General features: G+C 42.3%; 1 long non-coding RNA gene across 1 annotated transcript in view; it reads right to left on the bottom strand.

Moving 5' to 3' along the window:
- Positions 1–12,981, bottom strand: part of LOC148686172 (uncharacterized) — a 92,738-nt gene extending 79,757 nt beyond the window's left edge. Inside the window, exon 1 of the long non-coding RNA XR_015948857.1 lies at positions 12,847–12,981. This is a non-coding gene — a long non-coding RNA (uncharacterized LOC148686172). The remainder of the gene's footprint in view (positions 1–12,846) is intronic.
- Between the last annotated feature and the right edge of the window lie 3,528 nt (positions 12,982–16,509).

Below are 16,509 nucleotides of genomic sequence, written 5' to 3'. Positions count from 1 at the left end.
CCATGTCCCTGTCCCAAAGACGGATGAGACACGACAGCATAGCAAGGTCAAGTGTGCAAACCCTAAAAGTAGGGAGAGGTGGGCAGGTGTTCCGATGCACACACCAAAAGAGGAAGCTCTGAGTCATGCATGGGCATATATAGGTCCTTTGATCGGTTTGGCTAGTGTCCCATTGGCCTGATTGACCCAGCATCAAGGGACATACCAATAGGGTGTTGTGGCTATCCAATCGTACCCGCCGTGGTTCTGGCCAACATAAAACAATATATTTAAATCTTGTATTTTAAGTATTCCAGTTACAGAAATGCTACTTCCAAATTTATTTCTACTAACTCCTCTCATATCATTCAATAATCTTAACCTTATTCTTAATTTTGGGTTTTCATAGTCATTTTATTGAATATTATTATTGATCTCTTCAAATTAAAATGTTTAAACATTCATTGCTGTCAACAAGTTTCCCTTCAGCCATTAACCTTTATGTTACTGTTATTGGTGTACTGAAAGATCACTTATTAAAACTCTAAATTAATACTCTTCGTCCATTTTTAAAAATCGCTACTGATCCCGCTATTAGCTTGCTTTAATCATATTTTGAATAGCGAGCCTCTTTTTACTGTGGTGTCGCATGTCTGATAGTCTTTGCCTAAGAATTAATCAATCAATCAACCTTTATTGGCATACAGAGGAGACAGGAATATATGAATCGGAACATAAAACTGACATTGCCGAAAAAGCAAAAAGTGGGATTTTAAAAATTATGTTGCTAATAATGTGCTCAAAAACTGAGTCAATTAGCTCTAGGGGCACATTTCTTACCTTTTTGGTTAAAAGTGTATCAGAGGTGAAAAGCACCCATAACGCTTTATAAGTAACCAAGTACTCAACAAACAAGCTCGAATGGTTTAGGACCAAGGTAGCAAATGTTCCCTCTGGGTGACTGCAGAAGTACATCACATTTCTTTCACCAGTCAGTTCTTTTGTTTGTTGCCTCACACAAAACATTCACCTATGTTTTCTCCCACCCCACCTTTCACTGCAGTGCTTAAACCCCTCATTCATTTTTCAGAAGTTGCTGGGTGAACTTTGCACTGTATTATATTATCTTCGGTGTTTTCCTCCAAAGGATGCAATCTGTCAAGTGCATGTGTTTTTATTTTATTTTTTTGCAACGAAGAATACGCGTCAGACTTCTACTTCTTTAGTGGGCATCATTCTTTTCTCTTTTGCAAACCAGCCAGACAGGCAGGGCAACAGCCATTCAAAAGAACCTACATAACAGTTTGCCGACTCCTGAACATTAACACCCCCAATGCTTGTTAGCTGTGTTTATTGCTTGTGGGTATATATATATCTGTCAACATCTGCCATAGTAGATACGTAAGTCCGTCTCCTTGCAACAATTGAGATATTTACAACTGACCACCGTTTTCTGTCTAGACTTCCAGTAACCACCAATTTGTGTGACGCTTATAGTTATTCTTTAAGCTGGGAAAGTATCGTATCAGTGCCATTCTCCTGTCTTGTTATTCCATAGTTATTTTCAGGATGGCTGATCATTAGGATTGCCTGTTGTCATTCCTTTTCTTTTTTTGACCCCTTGCATATCATCTTGTTTCTCTTTTAAATATGTATCTTACTCCGCAGTCCCACTTCATAGAATCATAGAATTGTAGATTTGGAAAGGACCGCAAAGTTCATTTATTCCAACCCCCTGCAATGCAGGAGTCTCAGCTAAAGCATCCATGACAGATGGCCCTCCAATCTCTCTTTAAAACTTCCAAGGGCGGGGAGTCCACAGCCTCCTGAGGGAGACTGTTCCACTGTCGAAAGTTTACTGTCAGAAAGTTCTTCCTGAGAATCTCCTTTCTTGACTCACAACAGTCAAAACTATTCTGCTCATGGGAGAAGCAAATGCTAGACTTTTCATTCTACTCTAGATTGACTCATGTCTTTTTATTTTCATCTCTACACATTTTAAGCCAAGCTAAAATAGATGAAAAAAGCAATTATGGATTACAGCCCAGCTGAAGGAAATCTGATAATTCAATAAACTAAAGAGGGGAGGGAGTAAAAAATAAAAATAAAATGAAGAATAATTGTTTCTAGGAAATTTTGCAAATTGTATACGGAAGGGACACACCCACACATAGATAACATTAGCATCTAGTTTCAATTTTTTCAAACCTCATCTGCAAAAATTAATATGTTCAACTGTGAATTAATCATAAAGTGATCAGTTTATCGGTAATTTTCATGAAACCTGGACATATACCCAACAGATTCTTTATCAGAACTACCACCTTTTTTCAGATTATAAGGCTTTTCTAAGCCACTGAGCCTCTTAGGCATGCCGATCAGAAGGTCGGTGCTTCAAATCCCCGCAACGGGCTGAACTCCCGTTGCTCTGTCCCAGCTCCTGCCAACCTAACAGTTTGAAAGAACACCAATGCAAGTAGATAAATAGGTACCGCTGCTGCAGGGAGGTAAACGGCGTTTCCGTCCGTTCTGGCTTCCGTCACGGTGTCCTGTTGCACCAGAAGTGGTTTAGTCATGCTGGACATATGACCCAAAAAGCTGTCTGTGGACAAACGCCGGCTCCCTTGGCCTGAAAGCGAGATGAGTGCTGCAACCTCTGTCGCCTTCGACTGCATGGGGATCCTTTACCTTTTATCTTTTAGAGTCTAAGTTAGGAGACTCAGACTTATTTAATTAGAATGAAGTTTGGAGTAGAACAGGGAAGTGGAACAGGTAAGATAAGTGAAAAAGGTTTGAGGGTAATTAGCAACGTCTGGATGTCCTCCAAAGCAAAATCTGGAGCGTTGAAAGGAGGGTCCATAGTTTATGGCACAGCCTCAGAGATGCTTCCTAGGAACTCATTCAATGACAACAACTTCCTACAGCATCTTGATCAAGGGAAGTAATAGTACCACTGTATTCTGCTCTGGTCAGACCTCACCTGGAGTTCTGGGCACCACAGTTGAAGAAGGATACTGACAAGCTGGAACGTGTCCAGAAGAGGGCAACCAAAATGGTCAAAGGCCTGGAAACGATGCCTTATGAGGAACGGCTTAGGGAGCTGGGTATGTTTAGCCTGGAGAAGAGAAGGTTAAGGGGTGATATGATAGCCATGTTCAAATATATAAAAGGATGTCATATAGAGGAGGGAGAAAGGTTGTTTTCTGCTGCTCCAGAGAAGCGGACACGGAGCAATGGATTCAAACTACAAGAAAGAAGATTCTACCTAAACATTAGGAAGAACTTCCTGACAGTAAGAGCTGTTCGGCAGTGGAATTTGCTACCAAGCAGTGTGGTGGAGTCTCCTTCTTTGGAGGTCTTTAAGCAGAGGCTTGACAAGCATATGTCAAGAATGCTTTGATGGTGTTTCCTGCTCAGCAGGGAGTTGGACTGGATGGCCCTTGTGGTCTCTTCCAACTCTATGATTCTATGATTCTAGGAAGACAATGTCCCGTATACTCACTGACATCTTTATCACATTATAATATGAGTTTTGTTGGCAGTAGCAACAGATGCACAAACATGAACCAAGCAGCGTGCCACCTCCGCAGTATCTGACTATACGGATGAAATAACAAACGCAAGAGGCTGTGAAGAGTCAGCCCAGCATGTTAATCTTTTTCGCCAGCCTATCAAGAGAAATAGCTCTAGGGAGCAGTAAACATTATCCAGTTAAAAGAGATTTTGTATACCGTGTGAGTGTACATACTGGACTTCCTGTCTCTCTAGATCACCATCCTCATTTTTTTTTAACTCCATCACCTTTGTGGTAGGGTATCTGTCAGTCTCCGTTATACCTGAAAGTTCCCATAAACAAAGAGTATTATGATAAATCTTTGGAGCTTCCCTGAGGCATTGTTCCGCAGCTCTTAGCCTGAGGTCACTGTGCAGTCAGTCCTGTAGCTATTCCCCTTGACTATCAACGAAGGAGCCACAAGCCTGCACATTGTGACATTGGGCCGATTTAATATGAAGCTCACACAACACAGCTTTCCTGGAAACTGATTTCAACTTTGTGAAATCTTCTCATTTCCTTCCGGGGACCAAGAGAGAAAGAATCTGAGATATCAAGCTGTCAGCGTGGAAATGTAATTGTCTCTGGGCATCTGCTGTTCAAGAACAAGACAGTTCTGACACAAAGCTCTGCCATTTTATAGAAATCCACTGACAAGCGGTACAAAAGTGCATGCCTTCTTGGAGAGCCGAATGCCATGAAATCAAGTGACCTGCTGAGGTTAATGAGAATTTGGGGCGGGGGGGGGGGTGAGGGGAGCAGAATTTTTAAATTCTATATCTGGACCTCAATGTGAACGAGTACAGAGGCACTGAAAACAGGAAAAACAGAAGAGTAATTTATCACCCAGAACCTGAATTATTGTTTCATCAGATATGGCCCTGAGTCTGTGGATCTACCAGATCCTGGTGGATTAAAGCTTTCCTGGATGGAAAGGCAGCCCTGTTTAGGGAAGCTTTTAATGTTTAATAAATTATTGTATTTTAATACTTCTGTTGGAAGCCACCCAGAGTGGCTGGGGAAACCCAGCCAGATGGGCAGGATATATAAATAATAAATATATTATTATTATTATTATTATTATTATTATTATTATTATTATTATTACTACTACTACTACTATTACCATGCTGGCTGGGACTGATGGGAGTTCAAAATAGCTGGAGGACATCATATTGGCTATCCCTGGGCTACTCCACACCTGGCCTAGGAGATTGTCTGAAGAATTTCCCCATGCTTTACTCGTTGAGGTTCTATGATCTTTCACTGTCTAAATCAGCCCTGAGTGCTCACTGGAAGGACAGATCGTGAAGCTGAGGCTCCAATACTTTGGCCACCTCATGAGAAGAGAAGAATCCTTGGAAAAGACCTTGATGTTGGGAAAGATGGAGGGCACTAGGAGAAGGGGACGACAGAGGACAAGATGGTTGGACAGTGTTCTCAAAGCTACCAACATGAGTTTGACCAAACTGCGGGAGGCAGTGCAAGACAGGAGTGCCTGGCGTGCTATGGTCCATGGGGTCACGAAGTCGGACACGACTAAACGACTAAACAACAACAACAACACAGATCTAGCAGGAAAACTGGGAGAAAGCAGCTGACAAACCTCTATAGGAGAAAAAGTCATGTACAATTAAGATAATCTTAAATCAAGCCTTACATTGACTGCTTTGGCAGGCTTATGGTAACATGCCCCCCCCCCTCAAAATTGCATTACTCCACTACCTTCAAGTCTACCAAGATTAGAAGTACACAGTTCAATGATGGGAGGAAAATAGGATATTATCATAGAAGTGCGAAGTTGGAAAGGAACGCAAGGGTCATTTAGCCCAACCCCCTGCAATGCAGGAATATTTTGCCCAATGTGGGGCTCAAACCCATGACCCTGAGATTAAGAGTCTCATGCTCTACCGACTGAGCTATGAATACGTACAGCACAACTGCATCTTACACGGGTGTTTGGTTCCAAGGGTTCGGTGCATACACAAAAATTCCTGTAGGTTGCCAATGGTGGCCATGACAATTTCTCTGCTTGCAAATGGTTGGTGGCCCTAGACTTAGAGAAAAGCAGCTGGCTGCTTCACTGGTACCCTAGAGACGTGTGTTATGTCCAGTGTTCTCTCAGGAGTGGATTTCTTTGATGTTCCATATACTGGATTTCTTCTTTACTTCAGGAAAACAAAGCTCAGCAACACCCTTTAGAGATCTAGTGATACAGCTGGTGATGTTTCTAGAGCCAATTCTTAAGCGGGTCCATGAATACCTTACTATCTATGTATACCGTGTTTCTCATATTTTAAGACATCCCTACAAAATAAGGCATGGCAGGATTTTCAAGACCTGGCGAAATATAAGGCGTACCCCGAAAATAAGACATGCTGGTATGGCAGGGCACGCCACGCCAAGTCCCGACCCAGCGGGACCCGGCAAAGGTCTGAAAGGGCGGTTCCGGGAAGCGAGGAAGGAGCAGGCAGCGGCCGACAGCAAGAACCTTCCGAGAGGGAAAACGGGACGACATGCCCAGGCGAGAGACAGGAGGAGGAAGAGGGCAGCGGCGGTGGCGGCAGCTGCAAGCAGGGACCCAGACAAGGAGGCAGCCGGGAGCGCGAGAGGGAGCGCAGCCGGAGCCGGAGGGCGAGGAGGAGCCTCTGGCGTGGGGAAGCCGGAGGGCGGGCAGACAGGCAGGCCGGGCGGCTGTGGCAGGGCAGAGGATACGCTGGTGGGAGCTGGGAAGGAGGAGGAAGCGGTGCATGTTCCAGCTCGTGTACTGCAGCGCGGCAGCTCCGCCCGACCTGGCTCCTCCTTCCCTGGCGCGCGCTGAGCTCGCGCTGTGCTGCTCTCCCGCTGTCTCTTCCAGCTCAGCCAGAGCCGAGACAAGGACACGGGGAAGGAGGAGGAAGAGGAGGCGGGGCCTCAGCACCCATGGCAGCCTCCTCTGGATGGGAGCAGCACTACACGGCGGGGAGCCCACCGTTTGCCGGTCGAGTTCCAAGCCGGCGGCGGGCTGCTGCCTTTGCTGGTTCCCGCTCAGTCGGGGCTCGGCAAAGCGCGCACTTTGCCAAGCCCCAACGGAGCGGGAGCCAGCAAAGGCAGCAGCGCGCGCTTTGCCAAGCTCTAAGCCGGCGGCGGGACGCAGCAAGAGCTGCAGCGCGCACAGCTTAGAGCCCCAACCCGGCAGGACCCAGCAGTGTGCCCTGCTGAAGCGCCAACAAAGTGCGCAGCAGCCAGTTCCGGGCGCTGAGCCGCAGCAGGAAGAGGAGGTAATTTTTTAAAAAATAAGACACCCCCAAAAATAAGCCACGGGCTTATTTTCTTGAGTAAAAATTAATATAAGACGTGTCTTATATTATGAGAAACACGGTACAAAGATGACACTCATAGAATGGTGGGTTGAGGTTGTCCTAGAAAGGCCTAGAAAAGCCTGCAGATTCCAGCTGTAGGTGAAATTCAACAGCAACTCTATATAAAATAAAGCCTGGGTGAAAATAAAGGTGGATGTGTTGAAAATACTTGAAGAGATGGGACAGGTTAAATTTATATAGTTTGTGGAAGAAAGTGGTGATAACCATAGCGTAAAAACACCCTGAGATCTTCGGGGGGGTTTGATGGGGAAAGGTTATTAAATTCCAATAGTGTGGACAAGTGCCAAACACAGTCTTAAAAGTATCAACTTTTAATTAAAAAATATAATTGAGAGTTAAGATTCAGGGGGGGAAAGTAGTTTTCAATATATTAACTTTTAGATTACTTGTTTTCAATGGTGTTCTGGTTTGGGTTTTTTGGTGGGTTTTTTAAAAAATTGTTTAATCTGTAGGTCAAATGTTCGGTTAAAATAAGTCCATGCAAATTTGCCTTTTGTTGTACACAGACTTATCTTTCACCTATTGTACCATTTCAGAGTTTTCTGTTTAAGCAATAAAGCTTCTAATCTTCTTTGCAGCAGTATCTACAGGCAAAAGAACAATGGTGGAAACACTCAGAATTAATAGTTCAGCAGCTTAGGGCAGACCAGACATTCATCACATAGAAATAACAACTGGATGCATGATTCCAATTTCAACATCTCAGATTGGGTTTTCAATAACAACAGTGGGATTACTTATTATTATTGTGCACCTAATGTCTTCTGGCTTAACTTCATTGTCCAATCATTACATAAAGTTACAATGCCCTCTAAGTCTGTTGAGGGGGAAACTTTATTCTTAGGTATGTTAAATGTTTCCATATAAGATACCGTTGCTTCCAGACCAAATTTACACAAGTAATTCTAGAACGGTCCAACTTAAGTCAATGAGATACCCTGAAATTGGAATTTACAGTGCTCCCTCGACTTACAAATTACTCAACATCCGTAGGTTTCAAATTACGAACGGGACAAATGGCCACACGCTTATGAATTTTTCTATATCCGAATGGAAACCGTTGGCGGCTTTTAATGCGGTTTCCTCAACTTACGAATTTTTACATGCGGTTTTTCCGTCCGACTTACAAATTTTCCCGAATATTTTTTTCCCTATGGGAAACCGCATTTCGACTTCCGAACATTTCGACCTACGAATGTGCATTCAGAACGGATTAAGTTCATAAGTCGAGGGACCACTAGCCAATTGAGGGTGTGGCAATCAAGATTGAAGTAAGGCCATAGCCACTGACCATTGAGACCATGTTGCTGCAGATGCCTCCTCTGTTATCTGAAGTGGGCTGATGGAAGCCTTGTGATTTTAGCATATATCAGCTAAGGTTCCTGCATATAACCAAGGCATTTGCTGGTATGTTATTGTTACATACTCCTCTTGGTAACAGCCATTGGGTCAGCTCAGCCAGCCCCACTCTCTTCCTGTATTCCATCGCCAGTGTGCATATACAGATGACATGGTGGGAGGGACACTGATGTAGACTAGAATGTCCCTATTTTCATCTCAAGAGATGTTTGAGGTTGTGCACATACAGCACAAGCAGCACTTTCTCACTCTCACAAACATGCAGGCCCACACTCATATATACACTCCCAACACAGAGAGACATATGCAAACAAGTGCAACTAGCATTTCCAGCTCTCTCCACTCCCATGCTGGGTTGCGGTAGCTGGAACACTGCATACCCCAAAACAGATAATTATGGACACCCTCTATCACTGGAGTGGTGGTGGGAGGAAGAAATGCTGCCTTTCACTCTTAGAAAGTAGGCAAAGGACCTTATCTCCAACTTTAGCACTATGGTGCTTAGTGCTAAGACTGGAGATAAAAGTCATCTGCCTGCTCTTTAGGGTTCCTCCTGATCAGGAGATAAAGCACTCTATCTCCTTTTTTAAAGATCACTCTGTAAAGAGCAAGGAGGATGTTCTATCTCAGGCATCCCCAAACTGTGGCCCTCCAGATGTTTTGGCCTACAACTCCCATGATCCCTAGCTAACAGGACCAGTGGTCGGGGATGATGGGAATTGTAGTCCAAAACATCTGGAGGGCCGAAGTTTGGGGGTGCCTGTTCTATCTCTTGATCAGTTCAAGGGCTGGCAGGCCATAAACCACCTGTTGCCACCCCTGTTCTAGAACAGACCAACATTTTAGAGAAGATGAGATATTATATGTCGCAGAAATTGGAGCACAATTTAAGCATCATTTTATAAGCTGTAGATTTATTTACGGTACTTCAAAAGCAGTAAATTCTACAAGTCGATTAATGATTTCTCAGCTAGATTGATTGATCAAGGAAAGGTTATTGGAAACATTTCTAGTTACTTACAAATAATAATAATAATAATAATAACAACAACAACAACAACAACAACAACAACAACAACAATAATAATATATGAACTACTCTGCATCATCCATTATCTCCCCTTCTTTACACTGGTATCAGTAGCCTTTTTTAGAGGATTGTGGCCACATCAGGCTTACCCTGACAGCTAAATACAGTTTAGAACGTTGTAATTTTCATGAAGATTCATGCTGAAGGTCATTTATTTGGCACACAGAAGCAACATGAGGTGGGCAGTTCTAAGATCAAAAGTCACTTCTGTACTAAAAATGATTTAAGTGTGCTGGTTTCCAAGAAACTCTGGAAACTGTCATTTTATGAATGAGCGGGCAGTTCCATTAGAATAACCTAGCCAAGCTAACAGAAGCAGCATATCTATATTTGTTTAGGTGGCGGGAGAAGAAGAGGGCCCAAAATAAACTGCCGTTTGTAATCGAATGCTTCCACAGAGGGAGGAAATAATGAATTCTCAAATTACAGATAGTTTACTCGACAGGAAAGGACGCCAAAGGCATCTTTAGAAAACAGCATAGTTTGCAGAGTAATAAAAACGAAAGAGAAAACCAAATCAGGCACTTCTAACTTTTTGGGCAGTGAAAGCCTGTATATTTGCTCACTCAGAAATAAGACACCCCTATGTTCAATGAAGCTAGCAAAAGTAAGGGCTCATCCATACTTTTACTTCACCTGTATTTTGACCATACTGTGTACTGATTAATTCCCCTGAGTCCAAGAGCTTTTCCTGATGTTCCGTGCCTGTGCCTTGCAAAAACCTGATTCTACCTGCTGAACTGAAGCTCAGTTCAGCAAAACCTCTCTTCTGATTTTCCATGCATCTGGTAAGATCTGATTCATCAGGTGCACAATCAAAATATGGGTCAAGCAATTGATATTTTTATAATTTGTATAATTGGAAGATGGATTAGGTATTTAAATTGGAAAATCTAATAAAAATGTTTATTAAAAAACAAAAACAAAATATGGGTCAAGCGGAAGTTGTGGGTGAGTCCTATGACTGCCACCCTCATTTTACATCCTACATATTCACTGCTCTGCAACACTGTACAAAATAAGTAATCTATGGCACACTCACCCCTTTCACTCAGTTTATGAAAACTAATACAAAGTCTCCACCTGGTGGCCATGTGTACATTTCACCAGCTTTTGAATGGTGATGTGGCTTTTTCAGATCCACTGTTCTCATGTCTCCCGTAATAAAACCTCATTTTCTCTTAAAATAGGCATCTATTTATTTATTTTCTATCCTTCCCAAGGATTCCAGACATAGTAAGAAAGCAAAACTATGAACATAAAATAAAAGGGTAACTTAAAATGTAAATCAGCCACATACTTTGACACCTAATAATTCCAGGGTTGCCAGGAATGCCTCTGCGAACGTTTTAAAGGAAAGTTTGATACTTTTAAACTGTCAAAGAACTTCACTGCAATGTTCAGAAAAGTATGAAATACAGAGGATGTCTACAGTTCAGCCTAGGCATCAAGACACGAGCATCAGGACATTTCGTGTGGGAAATGGGTGATATCAAATTCATCGGGCATCTCTAGCAAAATCTAGTCTTGGGTGCTGAAGGACAGAGTAAATGTTTTCATTTATTTTAGTGGGTTTATATACCACTTTTCCCGCCAAGAACCTTGTGGTGGTGTACATGGTTCTCCCTTCCATACTTCACCCTCACAACAACCCTGTGAGGTAGGTTAGGCTGGGAGTCAGTGCCCAAGGACACCCAATGGATTTTACAGCTGAGTGGGAACTCAAACCCTGGTCTCTCAGGTCCAAGTCCAACACTCTACCCATTACATCATAGAGGCAGTTCTGTAGGACTAGGTCAACATTAGCCTACCACAGCTATAGCCAACCCTGATCTTTGATGCCACAGTTGTCATTTTAACATGCCAAGATGCATCTGCAGACTCATAGAAGCATGACAAGGAGCTTACATTGAGAAGCAGGGTCCTTCTCTTGATATAGTAGTGACACTATTGTCAGAATGGCGATGTTCCTACGTTTCAATAAGAAGCCACTGCCAAATATGTCCACTCCACAAGTAAAGGATGGAACAAATATTAAAGGCCTCTCACTCCATCAGTAATGCAGCTGTTAGCATTTTATGCGCAGACTAGAAAACTAGGCTCACCTAGAATCACAGAATTGTTAAGTTTATCCAGTACAGCTCCCTGCAATGCAGGAATCTTTTGGCCAACGTGGGGCTCGAACCCATGACCTTGAGATTAAGAGTCTCATGCTCTGCCCACTGAGCTATAGGAATCATATCCATCTCTTCAACCCCAGACTCTCCAAGTGTCCCTATTTTCCAGGGACAGTTACCGCCTGAGCCTGCTCTGCTCATGCAGTTTCCCCATGCAACTTGGAATGCTGGGTCCTAATTGTACGGGGAGTCTAAATTATCAGAGCAGGCTCCCTGCTGCATAAGCTCAGCCCCAATGCTGAGGGCTACAGGCACAAAAAATAGTGGAGTGGGGAGCAAGGGCTATTAGAGTGGTGTGTGCCGAATTCCCTGACCTGGACCTTGTGCCGAGTATGAATCAATAAGCTCTGCACATCAAGAGAACTGTTCCAAAGTTTTACGGCAAACTGTCTCGAAACTTGTTACAAAATAAATCCATTGTAAATACAAATCGACACATTGCTCTTAAATAACTAGCAATTTTTACAGCAAACTGTCTTTAAGCTGGTTACCAAAAAAATCATTGTAAATACAAATCAACACATTGCTCTTAAACAACTAGCAATGTAGTCCAGCTTTCTCCTAGCTCTTTCTTGTTTCTCTGATCTCAGACAAATTTAGATCAACATGTTGCTTCCTCAGTATGCTGTCAGCTTCTGAGAGACTCAGATTCCCAGAGATATGTCATCAATAAACCCTGAAACAAAGACTCCACCCTCATTTTGCAGCTACAGCTGCACAAGTAGCTTCTGTGCTTGCTAGTTCTCTGCAAACATACTGCAAATGCACACCTCCATATAATATTTTATACACAGCGTGTTTAATGCACATTAAACATATGTATATTAAACATATGTATAAACATATGTATATTTTACAGGGGCTATACCCCTGCACGCCCCCCACCCTGCAAATACAATGGAAATCATGTAGTAGGAAGAATCCCTGGGCAGGGCTTTGGTTATGATCAAATGATAGTCTCATTATATGTATCCTCCTATGGCATAACTAATATTAACATTAATTGGGTTGATAAATAATGATCATGTTATAGAAATAACCTATTGAAAAGCAGCATTATCCTATCACACACTGTGATCTCTTAAAACAAGTTTAGCACTACGCAAGAGATTTTCTGTGCTGTTTAAGGACCAAAATGTTCTGTCAAAGAGTGAACATCCTTCGTGTCTTCCTTCAGATATGCTCCCTCCAGCCCGGAACGATAAAGGCTGCTGCTGTGGGGAATAAGTTGAATCAGTCACACTAGACCCTCAAATGCAAAAGCTCTTGCTGTGCCCTCAATAGTAAAGAGAGGGAAATATCACAGAAGTTAAAAAAATTACTTGCCAAGTAGAAGAAAGGTTACATTAGCACCGGGCAGTTCAAATTAGTTCCTCTATGGCTGCTGTTACCTTGCTTCCCATTTAAAGTCTCAATTTCTAGAAAAGCAAGCTGGGAGGAAGCTCCTGTGAAAGAACAACTCAACAGTGAGCGGAGTTAAGCAAGTCAGGTAGTGGAGTGTGCTTCTATGGGCAACAGCCGCTTCCGTCGACTAAAACAAATGACTTCAGGACTGGTTTCTACAATGTACAGCAGCAGTTTCCAAAGCAAAGGTCCACCTCCCCGAAGCATTGCCTGTGCAAAACTGGTGTCCAACACTGGCCAGCTCCCAGATGGCAAGTTGGGACATGTATTCCAATAGCAAGGGCTGTCAGAATAGGAAACCTGATCCCTGCCCAGCTGCCATGCCAACCCTGCTTCCTTGTTGTACTCCTAGAAAGCTGTGGCCCATTTAAACCCCAAAATGTGTTTGAATTTATTTCCATCAATGCTAGGGGTGGGGCACACATCCTGTGACTGCCACATCAAGGTCCTCTGGAATTTCATTCAGCAGCAGGTGTTGAGCAAAGGATGCACATATGGAATGTCCTCAAAGTTTCTTGGGCCAGGCCACCAAATGACTCTTCGCCAACCCCACTGCGTTGTTGTGGATTTTTAAAGAAAATATTTAGACCACTGCTTACTGCTCGCAGAGAAAGCATGTCCCTTATGTGGCAAAGGTTATTCTAAAAACATTTTATCATTTCAAACAAGATGACATACTCAAAAGGGACTCATCTTCCTCCCTGGAGCTAGAGGGGTATATTGTATCAAAGGGAGAATAGCAGGCTGCCAAGTGGCCACTATAGCCTAGTGAATGGCTGTTTGGGGAGGTATCAGGCTTTATGCTCAAAATCTAAGGATGTTCAGGACCCATTAAGTGGTCAGTTAGTGATATAGGCCAATCAGATGCCGATGGCAAGCCCACTCTCCACCGCTGAGGTTTTCAGCAACTGGTATTCAGTGTCATTTCTGAATGTAAAAAGACTATATCCTCAAGTTCAGTAGCCACTGATAAACTTATCCTCCATGAATTTATCTTACCTTCTTTTAAAGCCACCCAAGGCGAAAGCCGACAGCTTATTTGACTCTTTTGTTTGCTGGCATCCTCTTGGCCCTAGCGGTACCTTTCTCAATCTCTGGTATACACTTAGGTTGAGCTTCTAATGCTGTGGTCTTCAACATCTCTCAAGCGTTTGGGAGAAATACGGCCCTCCTGACTTGGCTTTCCAACAACTTTTTGTAAAGCAATTTCCTCCTTTTGGGGATGCGCTTTTTTGCAGTCAATTTAGTACAGTCAAACCTCGGTTTACGTCTACCTCTGTTTGCGACCGCTTCAGCGAGCGACCGCCGCGAACCCGGAAGTGTTTACATCCGGGTTCCGCGGCGTCGGATGCGCAGACACGAAATGTTTCTTGTTTACTGCAGATTTACACTGGTTGCTGGTACTTATACTCACCCAGAAAAAGGTACAGCAATGCCTTCACAACAAACCCTTGGGGGGGGGGGGAGCAATGCCAACTGCTCCCTGCTTTTAATACTGAAACAGCACCAAATGATCCGAACAGCAGCAGCAGCTATAAGATTTACTGTATACTATGATTGCTTTGCTTGGCATGAAAACACCCTTGTCCCTGATACCTTATGTAAAAGTAGCATTTATCTGATTGCAGCAGGACTTACTTCTTCATTTGTTTCTACTAAGCAAGCTAAGTGCTAGGACAGTGTTCTACTAGAAAGCAATAGACAACCTAAACCTTTACCACAGATTTATTGCTGTTACCATCAGTTTAAATAAAAGAGCACTCTCGTTTCAGTAAACAAAGTATGTACAGGGTTTACATATATCCTGCAAAAATTAAAATACAAATTTTAAAGGCCTGCTTTTTCTAGTAGGTTCAATAAGAATGTGCATAATTTTAATGCTACATGCATATTTCCTAACATACAAGCTAAATTGGTGGCTGAATAAAATCTAGCAACTGGATTACTTCGAAATTTCTGATGTATACGATAGTACATCAACACACAATTCTAGTTCCTGTAGATGAAGATGCAGAAGCAACCAATCTCCTGTTTGTCCCGTCAAAAGTCTAATGTGGGAACACTTTTAAAGTCAATTGTGTTAAACAAATCACACAGGCCAAACAAGATGGATTCATTGGTTAAAATATACCACCCATTTGTGGAAATTAATCAGCAGATTATAAGAGATGCTGCAGATCAAGTATATTAACAGACTGGAGTGGTGTACATGTGTCTCAGAATCAACTGAGCTACAGGCAGAACTTCCACTTCTCAATGGAACTCCACTAAGTTGGGAAACCTTCACAATTGGGATCCAGTGCAGCATGACTTTCAGCAGTAGAAATGTGAGATTCAGTGTGTCCTGGTACATGTATGAGGCTCCCTGGACACCTGATACACATACATTTATACCTGTGTGATGTAAGCATCAGCGTTATGACTAATAAAATAACATACACAAAGAAAATTAAAATAGGAAAGACAGCTAAAACACAAATCAATATTCAGCACTACTTTTCCTTATGTCTTAATAACTAAATATTCACGCATTACAGCTTTTCCTATTACAACATGACACACATACAATAAAATATATTGCAGAGTTTGCCCACACTGTTTTGCATGTAAACGTGTGTGTGTGTGTTGGGTCCTAATTAATGTGTGAACTAAGCAGAGGATTGTAAAAAGCAACACTGAAAATGCCAAAATGTGTGGTAGTTCCAAGTGTGCACTTACTTGGAAATAAGTTCCACTGAAATCAAAAGACTAACTTCTTATGAAGTTTAGGTCAGATCAAGCTTTTTGGGTTGGTAAACATTAGACTGGCAGTCCTTGGTAGGCGCAGTTCCCATAACAGTGTGTTTAAAGAAAACACCCACAAAACTCAGCAATCGTCAGAACAAAAAGCTGTTACTTTCCCTTATGAAAACCAATACACGAGCTATTCCAACTTGAGTACATCAATCAAACCATGTAGAACATTTATTGCAATGTCTCAGAATCTAGTTGGTTGACGCTCGTCATTTCTGATAACCACAGAAAAAACTAACAAATGACTGTTATGTATTAGTATAAATTTCAATAATAAAATAAAATGGTGGTGAAAAGTTATACTATGTAAGAGGACCATTGTGCACTTGTTGGCAAGGATACCACTCCCTTTTGAACATTACAAGAGCAAATATTAAATCAAGAGAAAATTAAGGTCAACCTTGTAGACCTTTTACAAACGTTTCGGGTTCATGGATTATTGTTATTTTTGTGATTATGGAAGTGTAATTCCTTTTAAATTGTATCTCGTGAAAGTTCATGCGCTGACTGGCATCCAGATCCATTACTTGTTTCTAACTGTTGAAATTCTTCTAATCAGTTTTTAACCTAGAAAGCAAGTAATTATCAATACATGGTTAGGGACAAAACAAACACAATAAACTGCCTAGGTTTAATGTAAAGTGATGCTCTATGTAGACAGCAAATGAAACATTTTGAATAACTAGTTTTTAACACATTAAAAAAAAAACCAACACACGACAAAAACAACTGACCTGAAATGTGCATGGCTTCAAAGACATGCCTTACATATATGGGGACTTCGCATGATCA

This window comes from Zootoca vivipara, chromosome 3 (assembly GCF_965207765.1).
Source record: "Zootoca vivipara chromosome 3, rZooViv2.hap1.1, whole genome shotgun sequence".
In the NCBI taxonomy this organism is placed as follows: Eukaryota; Metazoa; Chordata; class Lepidosauria; order Squamata; family Lacertidae; genus Zootoca; species Zootoca vivipara.
Note: the sequence above shows the minus strand (reverse complement) of the source record. Positions and strands in the feature narration are given on the sequence as shown.